The following is a 25,162-nucleotide window of genomic DNA, read 5'->3' as shown; positions in this document are numbered from 1 at the left end:
TGATGAACATAGTGGCAGAGCAGGAATAAAGACGCAGATGTAGAGAACAGACTAGAGGATGGCAGGGAGTAGGGGTGGGAGGCTGGAACATAGTGAGGGAGTAGCACTGACATATATACACTACCAAATGTAAAATAGATAGCTAGTAGGAAGCTGCTGCATACACAAGGAGAGAAGCTAGGTCCTTTGTGATGACCTAGAGGGATGGGATAGGGAAGGTGGGAGGGAGGCTCAAGAGGGAGGGGATATGGGGATATATGTATACATATAGCCTGATTCACTTTGTTGTACAGTAGAAACAAGCACAACATTGTAAAGCAATCATACTCCAATAAAGATGTATAAAATACAAAAAGAAAAGATATCTCTGATGAAGGACTTACCCAAAATATACAAAGAACTCTTGAAATTTGACAATAAAAAATCTGATTAAAATTGGGCCAAAGACCCTAACAGACACCTCACCAGAGAAAATATACAGATGGCATATCAGCATATGAAAAATATGTTCCACATTATATGATGCCAGGGATATGATATAAATTAAAACGAGATATCATTCCACACCTATTAGAATGGCCAAGATTGGAACGCTGACAATACCAAATGCTGACAAAGGTGTGGATCAATAGGAACTCATATATTGTTGGTAGGAATGCAAAATGGTAAAGCCACTTTGAAAGACAGTCTGGTGGTTTCTTACAAAACTAAACATACTCTTACAGTCTCCAGAAATCTTGCTCCTTGGTGTTAGCCAAAGGAGTTGAAAACTTATGTTCACACAAAAACCTGCACATGGATGTTTACGGCAGCTTGACTCACAATCCCCAAAGTTTGGAAGAAACCAAGATGTCCTTCAATATGTGAATGGATAAATAAACTGTGGTACATCCAGACAATGGAATATTATTCAGCGCCAAAAGGAAATGAGCCATCAGTGGATGAAAAGATAGAAAGCTTAAATACATATTACTAAGTGAAAGAAGCCAATCTGAAAAGTCTACATACTGTATGATTTCAACTCTATGACATTCTAGGACCTTGTGCAATGGTAGTGCATCTGAATCCAACTATATGACATTCTAGAAAAGGGAAAACTATAGAGATGACAAAAATATTAGTGGTTGCTGGGGATGGAGTGGAGGTAGGATGAACAGGCAGAGCACAGAGGATTTTTAGGGCAGTGAAAATACCCCGTGTGATGTTATAATGATGAATATGTGTCATTATACTTTTGTCCAAACCCATAGAGTGTACAACACCAGGAGTAAGCCTTAAAGTAAACTGTGGACTTTGGGTGATTATGATGTGTCAGTGTATGTTCATCAATTGTAACAAATGTACCACTTTTGTGATTGGTGTTCATTGTTGTGGAGGCTATGCCTGTGTGAGGGCAGAGGTATATGAGAAATCTCTGTAACCTCCTCTCAATTTTGCTGTGAACCTAAAACTGCTGTAAAAATAATGGATTCTTAAAGAAATATTTTCTGGGGAATTCCCTGGTGGTCCAGTGGTTAGGACTCTGCACTTCCTTTGCAGGGAGCACTGGTTCCATCCCTGCTTGGGGAACTAAGATCCCGCATGCTGCATGGCGCAGCCAAAAGTTTTAAAAATGTGTATTTTCTGTATAATTATAGAGGGTGCAAAGTTGTATCTTACCAATAATGAGGGTAGAAAATCCTACTGGCTTATACTTTTTCCTGTAAACAATCATTGCTTTATATATGTTAATGCTTTACATCTATGGGTTTCTAAAAGGAATCATGAAGCTTAATCTCTTTGTAAAAAGAAAAAGGTAATATGTAAGTGGCCTGTCAAATCTTATTCAGTAATGAACAAGAGAAAGAAGAGGTCTAGAAGGATTTTTTTTCTGATATTCATTTTTGGGGATATTTTCCCAGGTTTTTTTTCCCTCATATGTATATACAGGGGACTACCTAAGTTTCAAACATAATTTGGATCATATGCTATAGTTCTGTGGCACATTTTTCTTTTACTTATTAACATAGAAAAATGTAATTCCACATAAATAAATATGGAGCTACATAATTGCCTATGCTTGTATAGTCTTCTATTGAGTTGATTATCATAATTTATGGAGCAATCCCCTAATTTTGAATATTTAAAGTGCTTCCAATTTTTTTGTTATTAAAACCAAATTGTGGAATTGGGAGATTGGGATTGCCATATATACATTACTAATAAGAAAATACGATCAAATTGTACACTTTAAATATATGTAGTTTATTGTATGTCAAAAAAAATTTAAAAATTGGAAAAAAACCCAGCCATATTGTGATGTGTATTGTAACTTTGTGTACTTGCACAATTTATAAATATTTCCTTAGAAAAATATTCAGAAATGGAATGGCTTGGTCAGAGGACCTTTGAAGTTGTCATAAAAGTTCTTTGGAAATATCAAGAAAGGTCTTAAAAAAAAACCCATCTTTTGCATACTCTAATGTGGTAGTTTTGAAGAATTTAGGAAATCTTTTATTCATGCTTTGGATTCCTATTGTATGTCTTACTAACAAATATTTCCAAGACCATCTGTTTGGGTTTTCCCCAGACATAGACTGCTTATGTGCAATCCAGTTACTGAACTTCTTTCATATTTTTGACAGAAAAGCACAAAACTAATTTTTTTTTTAACTTAAAGCATGGATTCAATCTGTTCACAATCCAGGTGTTTAGCTGTGCCAAGAAAATGTATTATTTTATAGAGAATCTTTCATTTTCAATCAAAATTTTGAAACAAAATACTTAAACACATCCTGCCATTGGATCCAAATATCATTTGTGAAACAAGATCCATTTTTCAGCAAGAATCCAATTTCAAGGTATGTTTGTGGAGCGAGAGACTTTCTCTCCTATATATCTGAGTCCTTCAAACACAAAGACACTACAAATTGAAAAAGTAGAGAAAGAGAAAAGATGAGGAGGAGGAAGGGTCTGCTCCACTAAGTAAAAGCAATGAGAGTCCTAGTTGTATTTCAAAATTTCATGTAACCAGTATGTTAATTGACTGAAACTTCATAGTCATTTGTTTGTATAAACAGTAATATAAATGGTTTTTATCCAGAAAACTATTTAATCCCCAATACGGTTGAATCTATACATGTTATGAAAAATAGAAAATATTACTGTTGCAGTACCAGTAATAAAATGAAATAAACATGATATGAGTTTAATAGTTTTGTGCTTACATTGAATACTGGTTCATGAAGAAAACCAGACCTAATCATCACATGGTTTTATTTTTTACTTTACTGTGTTTCTCTAGGATTCGAGTCACTTATTGGAATGTGACAACCACGGAGCTTCTCTACCACTCAAGCCATCGTTATCATAGGACGGCACCACTTTACTTACAGGTCCCTGACCCAGAAATGGAGCTTAGAGCCTTTTTGATTGTTGCTTTAAGGAGAGAAATGACCTAAACCATCACTAGAGAAGCCTTAGCACCTCAAAAAGAGAGCATACCAAGGAGAATATAAGAAAGAAAGAGGTTCAGAGAATGAACATGTAAGATAACACTTGGTAACCCTTGTTAGATTCCCATGTGACATTTCTAGCTGGTTTGACAGCTACTGGAGAAAAATAGTTACCCCAGTCCCCACCATACACACGTAGCAGCATGAGAACCCAAGGTCTGCCATTTCTAGTTGATATATCATTAGCTTCTCCTGGGAATTCCCTGATGGTCCAGTGCTTAGGACTCCACACTTTGACTGCCAAGGATGCAGGTCAGGGAGCTAAGATCCCGCAAGCCATGCGGCATGGCCAAAAACAACAACAGTTTCTCCTTTGACATATAAATTTCCGCAAGGTTCTGAAACAAACTCCCCTGCCACATCTCCTGGCCAGCCGCCTCCAAAGGCCATCTAGAATGCTTTTGCCTTCATGCTTTTCCCTCAGTCTGGTTCCTGTAGATCCTACTTCTAGCTGGAATGTTCTATACTTGCTCTTCCCACAATCCAGCTCCTACCCCTTCTCCCTTATTCCATTCTAGAAACACTGCTCACCCCCACCCCAGTTCCTTTCGCCATGTTTTAATGCCTGACATTGGTGCAGATGAGTGGAAAGGTTTTTATGATAGGATTGGCCATGAAAAGAAAACCATGTTCCACCATAAGTTGATATAAATGATGGGCTTCTCTCTACCAAGGCGCATCCTGGTTTTCTCCATTCCTGGACTCTTTGTTGCAGTTGAGAAGGCCTAATTGTACAGAAAGCCTGCTCTAAGTCTTTATGAAATGTTGTGGCAGACATTGATTAGTTTGTCTGTCCAGCACCCTTTCCTAGGGTTAGCCTCCCTACCACCCCATGCTTCTGGCCTACTACCCACATGGTGCCTGCAAAGCCCTTCTGCTTGCTGGATAGATCAATAGCTTATTGACCCTCATCCTTTCCCCGGGATTTTTGGAAGTAAGACTGAAAGAAATAAAAAGATTTCTTGATTCTGTGAGATACCCCAGGAATATGTTTTTGTTGTTGAAACTAGTTTTCTGATGCTTACTGTCAAAAGTTCTAACTCTTTTAACTGATATGTACATTCTCACACACACACACACACACACACACACACACACACACACACGTTCACACACAGACACGCTTGCATAGTTGGCTTTCTCTGCTAAGCAATCTTTATGTCATATCCTCCCTGCCCTTTGCCCTAGTAAATGGGCTTTGGTAACCAGGGAAACAGTCTTGATTCCTAGCCCTTAGGGATTAAAGAAACATATCTCAGAATAAAGACAGGACTCAATTCCCTGCTCTTTGGACAAGCATACAATCCCCACTCTCACCTCTCCTTGATCTACTGCCTCACTTGCCTGCAGGAATTTGTCATCCTTGTGATGTTAGCTGAATTTTAGCCAGTAACTGATTTGACCATACCTTCTTTGCTAGATTTCAGATGAGCCAGGTATGGGGCCATGAGCCATGTCGAGGCAGTTTCAAATTCAGGAGAAACTATGATACTAAGCCCCTCAAAGATGCTGGCTCAATTATCTGGCTCAGGGACTAGGTCAGTAGTGTACCAGCCTTGGGTTCCCATTCCTGGTTGATCTGGAGGTAAGATGACTGTGAAGGAGCAGAGTGTTCAAGAAAATCCTAATGCCAACCAGGCAGCCAGCCAAAAACCTACCTGCAATTGATATGGGAGTATTCCTATTGTAATAAGTATACTTTGAGTTCAAATGAACAAATCTCCTCTTATTTAAGGCTCCTGCTTGTCAATAAAAAGGAATAAAGCACTGAATGACCGGGACTTAGACATGACTGTTTTGTAACTCATCACTTCCTAAATAAGGTACAGTTAACTCTCAGAGCATTGGATTTCTACTTTCTTTGAGTTCTCATCTTATAATTCTTGGAAATCTTTCCTATTCCACAAATAGACTGAAATGAATGACAGGTTTTTCTCTAAGGATGTAAAATATTGCTAAGTTTGTACGGTGGCCTACAATTTGTAAATATTATCTAATATGCTTCTTTTATGCTACACTGAAAGATTGAAGAAAATATTCAGACTTTAATAGTGGTAGTCTTTGCAGACCTGGTATAATTTCAGTGTAATTTAATACCTGGGAAAGAATCCACCAGTAATAGTTATATCCTATGTTCCAAGTGCCACGTTGCTGCAAATGCCTGGAGGATCAATGCCTTGACTGCATCTACAAACCCAAAAGTCATTTCATCCTCTAATAGTGGCTCTTTCTGTACTTGCTCATCCTGCATTCCATTAGTTGGGAGAACCTAGCTGAAACTCTTAGAAATCATGCCATATTGACTCCAGGTCCACTGGCCATGCAAGATCTGTGCTACCATGAAGATAAAATATACTGCAACCTGAAAGATCTCTCACAACTTTAACAGGATGTGGATTCTTGCAAGGTCAAGGGCTGTTGGCTCCCCACTTGGCACCATCCCCACTTGATGTCAGGAAGTTATCTTTCACTCCATGCATGAGATACTGGTGTTCATAATACCCTAAACCTGGTGACATACTTAATATTGTCAGAGTACAGTATGTGTCAATGCTTTCTCTCATTGTTTATTGCAGGAAGGACCCTGGGAGGATATTTATTTAGTTTATCCAAAGGATTACATGGGACAGCAGCTTGTCCTAGAGTTTCCATGAGTTTGTTCTTCAGCCCTTCACTGGATTCTTTCATCCATGAAATGTATCTAAGATCCGTTTCCCCTCTCAGAACTATTAACATATTATATGTTTATATGATTATTTAATTTGTTTTGTGTATTGTTCAAAAGGCATGGTTTTTATTACTCATTTACCCAGATGGTACTCATTCATTTAACAACTGGCTTGTACCAAGAGTGGATACATGAACCCAAAGATTTAGGGACAGTTCTACCTAAGAGTAGATACCACAAAAATGGGAGAATATTCAATTAAATTTACAGAGACTCAAATCCATTGCTGCCATACGATATACTTATTACTAAGTCTTTCTCCTCTTTTCTCCCCTTTTTGAGGATACACTCCATACTGAATCAATTACCTCTTCTGCAAAACCTTCTCCTCTTGAGTTTCCTTTCCCTATGATTGGCACCACTTTACAATGCAGTTGTCCCAGTCAGAAAGCTGGAAGTAACCTCAATGTCCATTGACAGATGAATGGATGAAGAAGATGTGGTATATACAAACACACACACACCCACACACACGAGAATATTACTCAGCCATGAAGAAGCAGGCAATAATGCCATTTGCAGCAACATGGATGGACCTAGAGATTATCACACTAAGTGAAGTCAGTCAGAAAGAGAAAGGCAAATGTCATACGAGGAATCTACAAAAAAAAGATACAAATGAACTTCTTTATAAAACAGAAATAGACCCACAGATATGGAAAATAAACTTACAGTTACCAAAGGGGAAGTTCAGGGAGAGGGATAAATTAGGAGGATGGGATTAACATATACACATTACTATATGTAAAATAATCAGCAAGGACCTACTGTACAGCACAGGGAACTATACTCAATATTTTGTAATAACTAAGGGAAAAGAGTCTGAAAAAGAATATATATGTGTGTGTGTGTAATATAATATATAAAATATAACATAATATACACACATATATGTATAACTGAATCACTTTGTTGTACAACTGAAACTAACACATTGTAAATCAACTATACTTCAATTAAAAAAAAAAAAAGGAAGCTGGGTGTCATCCCTAATTCATCTCCTTTGCTCATACTCCCAGATTCCAACAAGTCACTGATTTCTATTAATTGAACCTGTTAACATCCCTCTCTTTTCTCATCTCTCCATCCCTATTGTCTTTCCAAGTTCAATTCACCACCAACCCTCTCCTAGAGTGTTGTCACAGCTTCCTAACTGGTCTCTCTGCCTCCATTCCTGTCTCTCTCTACTTCCTTATTCACATTGCAGCTAGAGTGATATTTCAGAAGGTATACATGATTGTAAAACGTCTCTGCTTCATACCCTTCATCAGCTCTCCCTTGAACTTGGGATAAAATTCAGTGGTTTTATGTGCATCACCTCTTCAGCCTCACCTGCCACCAGTCTCTCTTCTTCCTTCTCCAGCCATACAGAATCACGTGGAGTACCTTACATGCCTCATCCTTTCTTAATCTCTGGGCATTTACACATGTTGACCTCTTTCTAGAATAATCTTCCTGTGCCCTGTCCCTCTAACCCACTTCCATACTTGATTGCTAAAGCCTCAGGCTTCAGAACTGTCACTGCTTGTTGAGTTAACAACAGCAATAAAAATTATCTATTAATCTTTTCTCGAGGAAATGTATCTTGGTTTGTACTTATAGAAAACTTCCTAGAATTCTAGGCAGGTGCCAGCTGCCATTTTTGTAAGCCTGGTTATCATGAAACTATAATATTTTTTTGCAGCCATAGAATGGTTCTTCCATCCTAGGCAAGTGAACTAGGGACCGGTGGAAACTAGAGCTCTTTTAAGCCACTAGGGTGTTATTCCACAAACAGATGACTGTTTACTTCAAGTTGAGTAAGTTTCTTTCAGTGTCTAATGTTGCCTGTAAAAAAATCCCCCCTCCTTCCAGGCTATCATTTGAGGATGAAAACAATATTTTACTATATTTCTTCCTCCCAGGAAGTTATAAAATAACTTAGCCCTCCAAACAAACCTCTGATTTTGGAAACAGTTTTTCCTGAATCTTTGCAGATTATTGTTACACTTTCTGAAAGACATCAGGTTGCTGCTTTCTCTCCAGCTCTTATAAAATACATTTGATAAATATACTTGATAAAACGTGCTACTTGTTTTGTTTCACAGCCAGCTATGTGGACTGCCTCTGAGGTTCTGAGTTTGCAGCACCTGATCTAGAATATTCAAATCATAGGCACTAATTGTTAGGGCTGTAAAAAAATTTTTATTCCATTGCTTTCATGACCAAAGACTTTAGAAACATATTGGCATAAAATCATTAAATATGGAAAGCAAATTTGATTTCTTAATGGGAGTATTTAATCTTCCCAATGCTAAGTAGAATTAATTTTTGTCTTCCAAAAAATTAACAGTGTGCTTGAAAGTCTCACTGTCAGGTGGATTAACTCACTGTATCTTAAAGGTTTTTATTTGGGGTGTTATTTTGTTTCATTTTGTTTTCTACCTACTGCATGCCACAGGAAGAAACTCATTCTACATCATGACCTAATTAGATAGATATACAGACAGACAGGTAGGTAGATCACACACACACACAGACACACATGCTCACAACTGAAGCAAAATTTCCAGGAAATCATACCTTTAGTTTATGTGATTCACACTGACATCTTGAAATTTTTCATTCTATCCAATCCTTTGCTACACTATCCTATGATATTATTGTCACTACCCATTAAATTGATTTCATTATCTGCAACTGAGGTACAACCTTGCAATTTAAAAAGCACTGGATAATCATTTTTGACAGTAAGAAAACAAGGCAAGTAGACTGGATTAATTCTAGTTTTTATTTTTTTACTTTCTAGAACATTTTCCAATCCTTTTTCCTTTGATCTCTAGGTGATCCTCGTGGGGCTCAATCACACTGGCTTCCTCACCATTTCCAGCCTTTGAGCAGCAAAAGTTGGGCCAGTTCTAATACAGTTCCTCCTGGACATGGTAACCCCTTCAGGTAAGGAAGGATGTTTAACCCAAGGCCCACTGATGGAAACTTCTCTTCTACAATGAGTGTGGAGAATGGCCTCTTTCTGCAGGGGTTGCCAAGTTGTGAGGATGTGGGTGTGGCGGTTGGCAGCCCTTTATACCTTGCTGGAGAAAGCCTAAACCAATAATGAAGCCAAGCTCTATTGATGGATGGCAAAAGGCAGAGAGAGCCCCAGGAGCCATGTTCAAGACACTGGATCAAGGGGTAAGGAATTCCAGGTGTATCTTGTATTTCTCAGGTATATGATATCGTACAGTTTTCTTTTACTTTAAGCTGTTTTGAATTTTCTCACCTGCCAAGTGGAAGAGTCCTAATAATAAGGTAAACCAGTTGGCCACAGGAGGCTTGCTATTTGTGATGTGAATGCAAAGATCACATGCATGCTGCGTCCATACTGGAAATATTCATAAAGGCTATTTTTCTACCACCCTTCTTACATCCATGGAGAAATGGGTTGTTCAGTGGCTTATGTGGAAGGATAATCTATTTTAAGAGTATTTTAAATATTAATTCATCTGTCCTTCACCACCACCAGTTTTTCTACCCCTATCTTTTCTCCCATTCAGTCAGCTTGGCATTTTTTAAAGGTTTTTTTTGTTGGTGGTGGTGGTGGTTTTTTGTTTTTGTTTTTTTGATGTGGACCATTTTTAACATCTTTATTGAATTTGTTACAATATTGCTTCTGTTTTATGTTTTTTGGTTTCTTGGTCATGAGGCATGTGGGAACTCAGCTCTCAGACCAGGGATCAAACTTGCACCCCCTGCTTGGGAAATTGGACAGCTACATGTAAAAGAATGAAATTAGAACACTTCCTAACACCATATACAAAAGTAAACTCAAAATGGATTAAAGACCTAAATTTAAGACCAGACACTATAAAACTCTTAGAGGAAAATATAGGCAGAACACTCTATGATGTAAATCAAAGCAAGATCCTTTTTGACCCACCTCCTAGAATATTGGAAATAAAATAAAAAATAAACAAATGGGACCTCATGAAACTTAAAAGCTTTTGCACAGCAAAAGAAACCATAAACAAGACAAGAAGACAACTCTCAGAATGGGAGAAAATATTTGCCAATGAAGCAACTGACAAAGGATTAATCTCCAAAATATACAAGCAGCTCATGCAGCTTAACACCAAAAAAAACAAATAACCCAATCCACTAACGGGCAGAAGACCTAAACAGACATTTCTCCAAAGAAGATATGCAGATGGCCAACAAACACATGAAAAGATGCTCAACATCACTAATCATTAGAGAAATGCAAGTCAAAGCCACAGTGAGGTATCACCACACAACAGTCAGAATGACCATCATCAAAAAAGCTAGAAACAGGGGAGAAAAAATGGCGGCGAAGTAGAGAGACGTGGAGTGCATCCCTCTCCACAGATGCATTGGGAATGCACGAAAGGACGCAATCATTCCCACAGAGAACCAGCTGAACACCAGCAGACAGCCTCGGACACCAGAAAGGGCTACTGGGAGCCCGACATAGCCGGTAGGGAGGCATCTACGAGGGCTCAAAGAGGGTGAAGCGGCGGAGCTGTGGCAGACGGGAGGGAGTGAGAAACATACCGAGGGTCCGCAACGCAGCTCAGCGTTCCCGGACCGAGACATTGATCCACGGCTGAACGGAGGGTCCAGGAGCGGGAGCGTGGGAACCGGAGAGCTAGTTCAGGGTGAGAAACATTGTTGCCGGTAGGGTGACCGACCGAGAGCACAGGAGGGAGGAGGTCCGCGGAGAGGAGTGCCGTCCCTGAGAGCTGCCCGGCCATGATGGCGGCTGGAGGCTGCAGGCTCACGGGCGGGGGCGGGGGCGGGGGGAGCCGCGCGCATAGCCTCTCCCTTTCTTTCCGCGCCTCTGCAACAAGGCAGTGGAGAGACGCCCATGGGCCACCTAAGGCGCTCAGGGATAACAAGCACCGTCAGGCACTCGGGCGGGGCTAGATTAAAACCCCTTGCAACGCCAGCAGCAGGGAGGCTGACGAGAGGAAAAAAAAAAAAACAACAGCATCAATAAGAATAAAACCCTGAGAGAGGCCCAACTCTAAGACTTTCTGTTTACGCCTGAGCCACCAGCGCCCTCTGCAACAGGCACCTCCAAGCCTGACTGAAACAACAGTGTGCCACTGCTCACTCACTCCCAGGAGAAGGAGCCACTTTTGTACCCTCTCCCTCCCCACACACCAACGCTTACACACGAACAATAAAGGAACCTCTGCTGGTCACAGAATAACGCAAAAAAACCCAAGGCAAGGAGAAGGACACTTACAGCTGAGACGCTAAGGAAACAGAAATAGTAGTATCAATACCTATTGAACTGGTCCATTCTGGGATCAGTTCTGGATTTTTTTTTTTTTTCTCTCTCTCTTTTTTTTTTTTTTTTTTTTGGATTTATTAAATACGATCTTAGCCCTAAGGGATCTACAAGTTTTATAACATAATTTTTTAATGATATTTTTTATTCTTTTTTTTTTTTTTTTGCCTTTTTATATACTTCTATATCTAGCTAAGTTTTTGGTAGTACAGACAAAATATCTCTCAAACTTTCCTTTCATCCCTATTTTTTATACATTTCTATTCCTTTCTTTTTATTTGCATATTTACAACCACATTACGCTCTTCTGTTCCCCTTTCTTCCAGCCTTTTTAAGTTTATTTTATCTTAACATACTTATAAGCAACACTATCAGTCTGCTCAGACTCCTTGCTCTATTCCCCAGATGACGCACTGCCTTGGTATTTAATATTAGGCTTTTGTCTTTATCTTAGTTCTTAGTACAGTTGTCTAATTACATTCTGAGATTCTCCATTCTCTCTGGTGGTACTCCAGCTCTTTTCTATATTTGATCCTAGCTTACAAAATCTCCCTGGATTGATGTTTGTAGGTGTAGAGTGTTATTTGTTGTTTGTTTGCTTTTGCTTTTCTCTCTGATTTGTTCTGTTTCAGTTGTCAATTTCTGTTGGGTTTCTCTTTGACTATCTGATAGCACACTGGGGTTCTGTCAGGTCTTTCTAGAGCCTTATGTCCTAACGGATTCAGTAATTGTGTGTCTTATACATGTATGTGTTTCCTAGACTGAATATTCGTTTAATCCAATACTTGGACATTAGTCTGAGGCTTGGACAGTCTTCTATAAACACCTCTATCACCAGGACAAGCAACCCCAAAAGTTTGGACAACCATGAGGCAACAAAGAAACACCATGCAGGCAAAGGAGCAGGAAAAAAACCCACAAGACCAAATAAATGAAGAGGAAATAGGAAAAATGCCTGAAAAAGAATTTAGAGTAATGATAGTAAAAATGATACAAAATCTCGATAACAAAATAGAGAAAATACAAGAAACAGTTCATAAGAACTCAGAAAAACAAACAGCAATGGATAACAAAATAACTGAAATTAAAAATACTCTAGATGCTATAACCAGCAGAATGACTGAGGCAGAAGAACGAATAAGTGAGTTGGAAGATAGAATGGGGGAAATAACTGCCACAGAGCAGGAAAAAGAAAAAAGAATAAAAAGATTAGAAGACAGTCTCAGAGACCTCAGTGATAACCTTAAACATACCAACATTCGAATTATAGGCATCCCAGAAGAAGAAGAAAACAAGAAAGGGTCTGAGAAAGTATTTGAAGAGGTTATAGTGGAAAACTTCCCCAACATGGGGAAGGAAATAATTCACCAAGTCCAAGAAGCACAGAGAGTCCCATACAGAATAAACCCAAGGAGAAATACACCAAGACATATATTAATCAAACTAACGACAATTAAACACAAAGAAAAAATATTAAAAGCAGCAAGAGAAAAGCAACAAACAACATATAAGGGAAAACCCATCAGGATAACAGCTGACCTTTCTACAGAAACTCTGCAGGCCAGAAGGGAATGGCAGGATATACTGAAAGTCCTGAAAGAGAGAAACCTACAGCCAAGAATACTCTAACCAGCAAGGATCTCATTCAGATTTGAGGGAGAAATCCAAAGTTTTCCAGACAAGCAAAAGTTAAGAGAATTCAGCACCACCAAACCAGCCTTACAACAAGTGCTAAAGGAACTTCTCTAAGTAGGAAACACAAGAAAAGGAAAACACCTACAAATACAAACCCAAAACAATTCAGAAAATGGTAATTGGAACACACATGTCAATAATCACTTTACATGTAAATAGATTAAATGCTCCAACCAAAAGACACAGACTGGCTGAATGGATACAAAAACAAGACCCTTCTATATGCTGCCTACAAGAAACCCACTTCAGACCAAGGGATACATATAGACTGAAAGGAAAGGGATGGAAAAAGATATTCCATGCAAATGGAAGTCAAAAGAAAGCTGGAGTAGCAATACTCATATCAGACAAATTAGACTTGAAAGTAAAGACTATTACAAGAGACAAGAAAGGACACTACGTAATGATCAAGGGATCCATTCAAGAAGAACATATCACAATGGTAAATATCTATGCCCCCAATATAGGAGCACCTCAATACATAAGGCAAATGCTAACAGCTATAAAAGGGGACATCGACAGTAACACAATAATAGTGGGAGACTTGAACAACCCACTTACATCAATGGACAGATCATCCAAACAAAAAATAAACAAAGACACACAAGCTTTAAATGACACATTAGACCATCTCAACTTAATTGATATTTATAGGACATTCCATCCAAAAACGACAGACTACACTTTCTTCTCAAGTGCACACGGAACATTTTCCAGGATAGATCACATCTTGGGTCACAAATCAAACCTCGGCAAATTCAAGAAAATTGAAATCATATCAAGCATCTTCTCAGACCACAACGCCATGAGACTAGATATCAATTACAGGAAAAAAACTGCAAAAAAGACAAACACATGGAGGCTAAACAATTCACTCTTAAACAACCAAGGAATCACTACAGAAATCAAAGAGGAAATCAAAAAATATCTAGAAACAAATGACAACGAAAACACAACAACCCAAAACCTACGGGATGCAGCAAAAGCAGTTCTAAGAGGGAAGTTTATAGCAATACAGTCCTACCTTAAGAAACAAGAAAATTATTGAATAAACAACCTAATCTTACACCTCAAACAACTAGAGAAAGAAGAACAAAGAAAGCCCAAAGTGAGCAGAAGGAAAGAAATCATAAAGATCAGAGCAGAAATAAATGAAAAAGAAAGGAAAGAAACCATAAGAAAAATAAATAAAACTAAAAGCTGGTTCTTTGAGAAGATTAACAAAATTGATAAACCATTAGCCAGACTCATCAAGAAAAAAAGGGAGAAGATGCAAATCAACAGAATTAGAAATGAAAAAGGAGAAGTCACAACGGACACCTCAGAAATACAAAACATCATGAGAGACTACTACAAGCAACTATATGCCTATAAACTGGATAACCTGGAAGAAATGGATACATTCTTAGAAAAATACAATCTTCCAAGACTGAACCAGGAAGAAATAGAAACCATGAACAGACCAATCACAAGTAAGGAAATTGAGGCAGTGATTAAAAATCTCCCAACACACAAGAGCCCAGGACCAGATGGGTTCACGGGTGAATGCTATCAAACATTTCGAGAAGAGTTAACACCTATCCTTCTCAAACTCTTCCAAAATATTGCAGAAGGAGGAACCCTCCCAAACTCATTCTACGAGGCCACCATCACCCTGATACCAAAACCAGGCAAAGATGTCACAAAAAAAGATAACTACAGACCAATATCACTGATGAATATAGATGCAAAAATCCTCAACAAAATACTAGTTAACAGACTGCAACAGCACATTAAAAAAATCATACACCATGATCAAGTGGGGTTTATCCCTGGGATGCAAGGATTCTTCAATATATGCAAATCAATCAACATGATACATCATATCAACAAATTGAAGGATAAAAACCATATGATCATTTCAATAGATGCAGAAAAAGCTTTTGACAAAGTTCAACATCCATTTATGATAAAAGCTCTCCAGAAAATGGGCATAGAAGGAAATTACCTCAACATAATAAAAGCCATATATGAAAAACCAAAAGCCAACATCGTTCTCAATGGGGAAAAACTGGAAGAATTCCCTCTAAGAACAGGAACAAGACAAGGGTGTCCACTCTCACCACTATTATTCAACATAGTTTTGGAAGTTTTAGCCACAGCAATCAGAGAAGAAAAAGAAATAAAAGGAATACAAACTGGAAAAGAAGAAGTAAAATTGTCACTCTGTGCAGATGACATGATATTATATATAGAAAACCCTAAAGACTCTACCAGAAAACTGCTAGCACTAATTGATGAGTTTAGTAAAGTAGCAGGATACAAAATTAATGCACAGAAATCTCTTGCATTCCTATACACGAACAACGGAAGAGCAGAAAGAGAAATTAAGGAAACTCTCCCATTCACCATTGCAACCAAAAGAATAAAATACCTAGGAATAAACCTGCCTAAGGAGGCAAAAGATCTGTATGCAGAAAACTTTAAGACATTGATGAAAGAAATCAAAGACAACACAAACAGATGGAGGGACATACCATGTTCCTGGATTGGAAGAATCAACATCGTGAAAATGACTGTACTACCCAAAGCAATTTACAGATTCAATGCAATCCCGATCAAATTACCCATGGCATTTTTCACAGAACTAGAGCAAGAAATCTTACGATTTGTATGGAAACGCAAAAGACCCCGAATAGCCAAAGCAATCTTGAGAAGGAAAAATGGAGTTGGTGGAATCAGGCTTCCTGACTTCAAACTATACTACAAGGCCATAGTGATCAAGACAGTATGGTCCTGGCACAAAAATAGAAAGGACGATCAATGGAATAGAATAGAGAACTCAGAAGTAAGCCCAAACACATATGGGCACCTTATCTTTGACAAAGGAGGCACGAGTATACCATGGAAAAAAGACAGCCTCTTCAATAAGTGGTGCTGGGAAAATTGGACAGCAACATGTCAAAGAATGAAATTAGAACACTTCCTAACACCATACACAAAAATAAACTCCAAATGGATTAAAGACCTACATGTAAGGCCAGACACTATAAAACTCCTAGAGGAAAACATAGGCAGGACACTCTATGACATACATCAAAGCAACATCCTTTTTGACCCACCTCCTAGAATCAGGGAAATAAAATCAAGAATAAACGAATGGGACCTCATGAAACTTAAAAGCTTTTGCGCAGTGAAAGAAACCATAAACAAGACTAAAAGGCAACCCTCAGAATGGGAAAAAATAATTGCCTATGAAACAACGGACAAAGGATTAACCTCCAAAATATACAAGCAGCTCATGAAGCTTAATACCAAAAAAGCAAATAACCCAATCCACAAATGGGCACAAGACCTAAATAGACATTTCTCCAAAGAAGACATACAGATGGCCAACAAACACATGAAAAGATGCTCAACATCACTCATCATCAGAGAAATGCAAGTCAAAGCCACAATGAGGTATCACCTCACACCAATCAGAATGGCCATCATCACAAACTCAGGAAACCACAAATGTTGGAGAGGGTGTGGAGAAAAGGGAACCCTCTTGCACTGTTGGTGGGAATGTAAGTTGGTACAGCCACTATGGAAAACTATTTGGAGGTTCCTTAAAAAACTACAAATAGAACTACCATATGATCCAGTAATCCCACTCCTGGGCATATACCCAAAGAAAACCATAATCCCAAAAGAAACATGTACCATAATGTTTATTGCAGCACTATTTACAATAGCCAGGACATGGAAGCAACCTAAATGCCCATCAACAAATGAATGGATACAGAAGATGTGGCATATATATACAATGGAATATTACTCAGCTATAAAAAGGGATGAGATGGAGCTATATGTCATGAGGTGGATAGAACTACAATCTGTCATACAGAGTGAAGTAAGTCAGAAAGAGAAGGACAAATATTGTATGCTAACTCACATATACGGAATCTAAAAATGGTACTGATGAACTCAGTGACAAGAATAAGGATGCAGATACAGAGAATGGACCGGAGAACTCGAGGTATGGGAGGGGGCGGGGGGTGAAGGGGAAACTGAGAAGAAGCGAGAGAGTAGCACAGACATATATATACTACCAACTGTAAAATAGTCAGTGGGAAGTTGTTGTATAACAAAGGGAGTCCAACTCGAGGATGGAAGATGCCTTAGAGGACTGGGGCAGGGAGGGTGGGGGGGACTCGAAGGGGGGGAGTCAAGGAAGGGAGGGAATACGGGGATATGTGTATAAAAACAGATGATTGAACCTGATGTACCCCCCCAAAAAAAAAAAAAAAAAAAAAAAGCTAGAAACAGTAAATGCTGGAGAGGGTGTGGAGAAATGGAATCCTCTTGCACTGTTGGTGGGAATGTAAATTGGTACAGCCACCATGAAAAACAGTATGGCATTTCCTTAAAAAACTACAAATAGAACTACCTTATGATCCAGCAATCCCACTCCTGGGCATATACCCAGAGAAAACCAGAATCCAAAAAGAAACATGTACCACAATGTTCATTGCAGCACTATTTACAATAGCCAGGACATGGAAGCAACCTAAATGCCCATCAACAGATGAATGGATAAAGAAGATGTGGCACATATATGCAATGGAATATTACTCAGCTGTTAAAAGGAATGAAATTGAGTTATTTGTAGTGAGGTGGATGGACGTAGAGACTGTCATACAGAATGAAGTAAGCCAGAAAGAGAAAAACGAATATTATATGCTAACTCATATATATGAAATCTAAAAAAATGGTACTGATGAACCCAGTGACAGGGCAAGAATAAAGATGCTGATGTAGAGAAAGGACTTGAGGACACAGGGGAAGGGGGGACAAAGGGGAAGCTGGGATGAAGTGAGAGAGTAGCACTGACACATATACACTACCAAATGTAAAATAGATAGCTAGCGGGAAGCTGCTGCATAACACAGGGAGATCAACTTGATGGTGGGTGATGACTCAGAGGGCTGGGATAGGGAGGGTGGGAGGGAATCACAGGAGGTAGGGGATATGGGGATATACATATAAATACAGTTGATTCACTTTGTTGTACAGCAATAACTGGCACAACAGTGTAAAGCAATTATATTCCGATAAAGAAATAAGGTAGATAGATAGATAGATAGATAGATAGACAGACAGACAGACAGACCAAAAAACCTGCACCCCCTGCATTGGAAAGCAAAGCCTTAATCACTGGACAACCAGGGAAGTCCCCAGGTTGGCATTCTTACTTCATTTCCTCAGAAAAGGGCTGGCACAGCAGAAATACAGAGTCTTGGCTTTTAATTTTCAATTACCTGTGCATCAGGAGAACATGAAGGAGATGTGATGAATAAGATAAGAAGATTTCTAACTGTGAGATCAGTAAAGAATACCCAGGTTGAGGGGAGTGAGAGATGAAGTGGGAGACAGTTGGGAGCCACACTAGGAACATTCACCCAGTTCTGCTCCAGCATCTGGTCCCATGAGCAGGGTCCACCTGGGAGACTTCCTGGCTTCATTTAGGTGAGGACCGTGTGCTTCCTGTGCTGAGGAATTTTGTCAATCATTCTTGCACTGAGGCTCTGTGAGAATCTCCTTTCCATTGCTGTCACCACGTGATCTGCTGAGTGTCTGATAGAAAGACTGCCTCTTTAGGTCCCTATATGAGCATCCCATTAGTAGTGGGTAGACAACCCCAACCAGGACACACAAAAGCCCCCTGAAATGGAGGGCAAGGGCCCTGGATACACAGAGAGATGATACTGAGGAGAAAGGAAGGCTCACTGCATCTAAACTTGGATGAAGCAAACTGCTGTCAGACTGAAATCTCTCCAGAGGTAGGTAGTAATAGAAACAAATCCAGATGGATAAAAAGCACATGAAAAGAAGCTCAGGATCACTAATTATTAGAGAAATGCAAATCAAAACAACAGTCACCTCACACCAGTCACAATGGCCATCACCAAAAAAATCTACAAACAATAAATGCTGGAGAGGGTGTGGAGAAAAGGGAACCCTCTTGCACTGTTGGTGGAGATGTAAATTGGTACAGCCACTATGGAAAACAGTATGCAGGTTCCTTAAAAATCTAAAAATAGAACTACCATATGACCCAGCAATACCACTACAGGGCATATACCCAGAAAACACCATAATTCAAAGAGATACATGCACCCCAATGTTCACAGCAGCACTGTTTACAATAGCCAGGACATGGAAGCAACCTAAATGCCCATCAACAGATGAATGGATAAAGAACATGTGATACATACATACAATGGGATATTACTCAGCCATAAAAAAGAATGAAATAACACTATTTGCAGCAACATGGATGGACCTAGAGATCATACTAAGTGAAGTAAGTCAGACAGAGAAAGACATATCATATGATATAACATACTTACGGAATCTAAAAAAATGATACAAATGAACTTATTTGCCAAACAGAAACAGACTCACAGACATAGAAAACAAACTTATGGTTACCAAAGAGGAAGGATGGGATAATTGAGGAGTTTGGGATTAACATATACACACTACTATATAGAAAATAGATGATCAAGAAGTACTTACTATAGAGCACAGGGAACTCTATTCAATATTCTGTAATAACCTATACGGGAAAAGAAGCTGAAAAAGAATGGATATATGTATATATATGCATAACTAAATCACTTTGCTGTACATCTGAAACTAACACAACGTTGTAAATCAACCGTATGATATAAAATCAAACTGAAGTTAAATGAACAAACAAAAGCAAATCCAACCTGACCCCGAAGCTTCCTGACACACACCATTACCCCCACATACGTGCACGCGCATACATACCCACACACAGTGCTGAAGAGGGAGTCAGTCAGTCTGTACTCAGGCATTTTGTACATTTCTGTTTCATGGCTTCTCAACAGATGTTAACCCATGTTTTTAAGCCCAGTGCTAGGCACTGATAATGCAGAGCTGACTAATACACGGTCCTGACCCTCACGTTGCTCACGGTATAGAGTAGCAGTGGGTGCAGAAGTGTGTGCATCTGATCCGATTCGAAGAACTGATGGGAAGGGCTTCCTAGGTGGCGCAGTGGTTAAGAATCCGCCTGCCAATGCTAGAGGACATGGGTTCGATCCCTGCTCCAGGAAGATCCCACATGCCGTGGAGCAACTAAGCCCGTGTGCCAAAAAAAAAAAAGATCAATGAGGAACTGATGGAATGGGGGTCTGCCTGGGTGGCCTCCCAAGGCCTCATCCATTCTTTCATTTGGTAACTTGATTATTATTAATTTTTTGCTCCCAAACTACCCCTCATTGTCACAATTTTCATTTCAGTTTAGCCACAAACATGCGACCTGTATAGTTCAATGGAAGTATTCTCCTATATTTTCCATGGGCTAAAATCTGGCATTAATCACAGTTTAAAAAACCCAGAGTAAACAATGCACAAAAGAGCCTCTGATAGATCACTTTCCCCACTTCTATTGATAAATTCTGATGGAAGTGTAGGGGGCCATTTCCATCGACGGCGAGTGCTCTCCACGGGGTCTGGCTCCTAATCATGGCCCTGCCAACAGGACAGCCTCTTTCAGTGTAATTTCCACTCCAGTGCTGTATCAATTTTCTCCTCTTCATAGAAATAGCCTGACCTTCCTCTTTCCTCTCTTCCTCCCCAAACCCCTTCAATAATTGAGGCTCACCCAGAGCCCGGCACCCTTGGGCAGCCCTTGATTAAGAGTGGTCGCATCCCCCATCAGAATCCTGGTCTCTGCAGGTCAGCTCCATGCCATTAAGTGGTACTTGAAAGAGACGGCTTAAGTACCTGGCTCTGTGGTGGTTCCCCCCCACCCCCCTTCTTCTTTTCAGTGAGCTTTTCTAAAGAAACACATTTTGAGCGAAGAGCCTCTTCCAGGGTGGAGAGTATATCTATAGGTTTCAAGGAATTAAAAACCAGGCCACCCCCCAGCAGGATAGTGAAGATGGAACCAAACAGCTGTCCTGGAGGAGGAGGCTGCCCCTGGTAAGGCAGTGAACCACTGTCCCCTAATCCATGAAGGAGAGGAGTTTTCCAGAAATGGAAGACATATGCTTTTAAAAAGATGATGTGGCATTCCAAAGACATACACTTGAAGCAGAACATTCTAACCGGGTGACTGTGATACAGAGTAAGTCTAACTGAACTGACTGCATCTGAAGAACAGGCAGAGCATTTCCTTGAAAAAATGGCTTTTCTACATTCTTTTCATTCTGGAGACTCAGAGAAGGTATTCTGATGGATCAGAAGCCTTTTATGAACCCCTGACCTGGATTTTAGAAAAGCTATCATCACTGCATGCTGACCTTTCATAATAAGCTCAGTTCACCCTCCCAGCTCTCAGCCCCCAAATGAACTCCAAAGGGTACAATCTAGAAATCAGGAACTACATGCGCTAGAAATGATGACCAAAGCTTAACATAACCCTGCCACATTTTGGCAAAAATTAACTAGTTAGATTAAGGATTAGATATTGAACTGAAGTGCCATTGGTGATTTATATTAGCTTTATAACAACACTGTAATGTGTGCCTCTTACGACAACAATATTAAAATTATTCATGTTCACATATACAGCAGCAACTTTATCATATTGTTACGTTCCAAGGTTGGCAATAGAAAAATTTCAGATGGAAGGACTGGCTGCCTAGCTCTGGCTGCCTCCCTTGGCCAAGGCCATTTTCCACATCAATGTAGATAAAGTTTTTTTTGTTTGTTTTTTAGAATCTAGGCCAAAGTAGTAGGTGAATTCAGGCAAGAAAGCTTTCAGATGCAGAGAATAGACTGGAGGACACAGGGTTGTGGGGGGCGGGGGTAAAGGGGAAGCTGGGACAAAGTGAGAGAGTAGCATAGACATATACACTACCAATTGTAAAATAGATAGCTAGTGGGATGTTGCTGTATAACAAAGGGAGATCAACGCGATGATGGGTGATGCCTTAGAGGGCCAGGACAGGGAGGGTGGGAGGGAGTCACGAGAGGGAGGGGATATGGGGATATATGTATAAATACAGCTGATTCACTTTGGTGTACCTCAAAAGCTGGTACAAGAGTGTAAAGAAATTATATTCTAATAAAGAGCTTAAAAAAAGGCAAAGGAATTTCAATAATTTAAAAAAAAAAGGTTTACCTCTGGCTACTGATTAAGGCTCAGTTTCCAATTTCTAATTTCCTATTCTGGAATATTTTTTTTTTGAAAACAGCTGGCATATTTTATGGAAGTTGAATAGACGCATACTAAACAAATTCACTCCTAGTACCAATTTCTGTATCAGATGGAAAGCTAGATAATGCTTTGGGTAACAGACCCAAAGTGGCTTAATACACGGTTCATGATACATGGTCATTATGGGTTGACTGGAGATCAGACTCTATGTCATTGTCACCTCTTCTTGGGGATTCATGCTGATGGAGCAGCTGCTACATGGAACCCTTCCTGTTCTGGAATATTCTTCCAAGTATTATAGACATATAGAAAGTTTCTTCCTCTAGAGGAAAATGTATCTCTGAACTATAGGGAGTGAGCTTTCTTTATCCCCAGAGGATATCATATTAGAACACCATAATCTGATATTGGATTAAGAGATAGTATGTAGGTCTTTTCCTTACATGATCACCTGTAATTGATCACCTATAAGAAATAGAATTGTATTTCACACAAATGTATTCCACTCACACATAGATGCTTCTTAAATTCTCTTAACATACTGGTGAGTTAATCATTCTCATGCCCCTTTCCTACTCAAAATATTCAACTAACTCCCCTTAAACTACAAGATAAAGTCTGAATTCTTTGACAGGACATTCAGCATCCTTCAAGAAGTAGAATGAAAAATAAAGGAACAAAGTTGAACAGTCCTCCAGCATTTTACCTGTGGCCAATTCTAAGTTTTTGGTTTTGTTTTTGTTGTTTTGGCCATGCCACACAACACACAGGATCTTAGTTCCCCAACCAGGGATGGAACCCATGTGGAAGTGTGGAGTTCTCACCACTGGACCACCAGGGAATTCCCAGGCAATTATCTTCTAGATTGTGGTCTTCAAGTGCATGATTGCATTCCAATCCTATTTCTTACTTTTTCCATCCTTGTGACTCAGAGGAACAACTCAATGTTTCTGTGTAGGAAACTGGGTTTCAGAAACATTAACTGATGGAAAATGGCAGAGGTGGGGTGGGGACCCAGTCTGACTCCAGAGCTGAGCTCCTATGAGTTTGGTCACTGATGTTCCCAGTGATGGGGCCATAGCAGAAGATCCATACAAGCTTATTGTTAAAATAAGTCCTTCTCCCTCATGGCACCCAGAGCTAAGCAGCTGGCAATGCCTCTGGTAATTAGCATCTCATATGTCTTGAACTGATGATTAAGTTAATGACTTCCACTTCTCCGATGAAACTGAAACTCGGGGACATTAAACGGCCTTCACAGTTCTAGGAAGAGAAACTGGCAAAGTCAAGATTAGAACCCAAGTCCTTTGATTCTTATTCCAGTGTTCTTGCTATGCCACTCACTAATCGTATATTTAAAATTTATAGTTGGGAAGAGGATCAAAATATAAATATTTAAACTTTCTAAGAGAAGAGATTTCTTGGAGAAATTTTCATCTTATTCCTCGATTGGCAGGATTGATGAAATAGCTATTGTTTTAAAAGTAACGCATAATTGTACTTTTAAAACAGAATTTTAAAGTAAAATCTATACTTCCCTGTAGATGAGTAAAACCAGATTTTAGCAGCTAGGCTTGAAGGTGATGGAAGCATATTTATGATAAATAGAAAGGAAGTCTATTTTTATTGACTCAATTCTTAGGGTATCAGAAGGAAAGTATATGTGTGTGCTTATGTATTATTCTAACCGGTTTTCTTCCCTTCAATGCCCAGGTCATCCTACTTGAAAATATTGTGGGGTATGGAGCAGAATCTAGCATTTACAGTAGATTTCCTAGCTTTTGACATGAATAGAATAAAGGCACAACTTAAAAAGTCAAATGTGGCCTAGGCAAAAGCAAATGTATTTGTTAGGTTTTCTGTTCACTCTTCTTTTCAGAAACTCTTACCCATCTAACATGGAAAGTGAATATAGCTTTAAGCTTAAAAAAAGAGAGAGAGAGAGAGAACATTCGCCTCCCTAGAGTTGAAACAGCCTATTAAAAGCTAGAGAATAAAACTTCCTTCCCTATCAATGTTTTCCTTTTCTATTAAGCAAATATTGATTTCCCCTTCCCCGCTTTTGGTACAGGAGGCCAAATGACCATGGCCCTTCTGGTTTGCTCCCTTCTTTGTGTGCTGATGACTGACAAGGCTGTATGTTTATGACTTGCTGGCTAACAGGCAGCCAACAGGGGGCGCTCACTGCATATTTGGACGAAGGGGAAAAAGATTTTTGATTCAAAACAATCTTTGGTGTTATTTTTCTCTACTTTCAGTGCAAAAGTAGAGACTATCGTTCTTCTAACACAAAGGTTTTGCAAATATATCCACAAGCAAAGTGAAGGAAAGCACTGGTCAGTAAAGGAGGTGTTAGGAGAGCCAGTATTTATACATGAAGCAGGGCTCGAGGTACCAAGGGACTTGGGCCCCTGAAGGATTTGGGTCATTGATCATCAATTACACCTGAATTTTCTCGGCTATAATGACTGCATTTATTGGATAATTTATCAACTTCTTACTTTGTGTTCATTGAAACAGAGTGAGTAGTGAGAAAATATGTTCTAATTTTGCTTTTCTGCCACTGCTTCTAGCACATCACTCGTTCTCAGCCTCTCCAGGTACAGAATGCAGAATGAGATCATCGTGGTTCCCATGGACAGTTTCTCCCATAAATAAACTTCTTGGTGTTCAAATAGCATATGAAAATAAAGACCTGTTAGTGTACAAAATTTTGAGGGCAACGGTGTATTATAAGATGAAGGAAAAACTGGAGAGGTGTTAGGATTTGAAGTAGTTCTTACCTACTGAGGTTC

Source organism: Hippopotamus amphibius, chromosome 4, assembly GCF_030028045.1.
Source record: "Hippopotamus amphibius kiboko isolate mHipAmp2 chromosome 4, mHipAmp2.hap2, whole genome shotgun sequence".
NCBI lineage: Eukaryota > Metazoa > Chordata > Mammalia > Artiodactyla > Hippopotamidae > Hippopotamus > Hippopotamus amphibius.
This window is presented reverse-complemented; position numbering follows the sequence as displayed.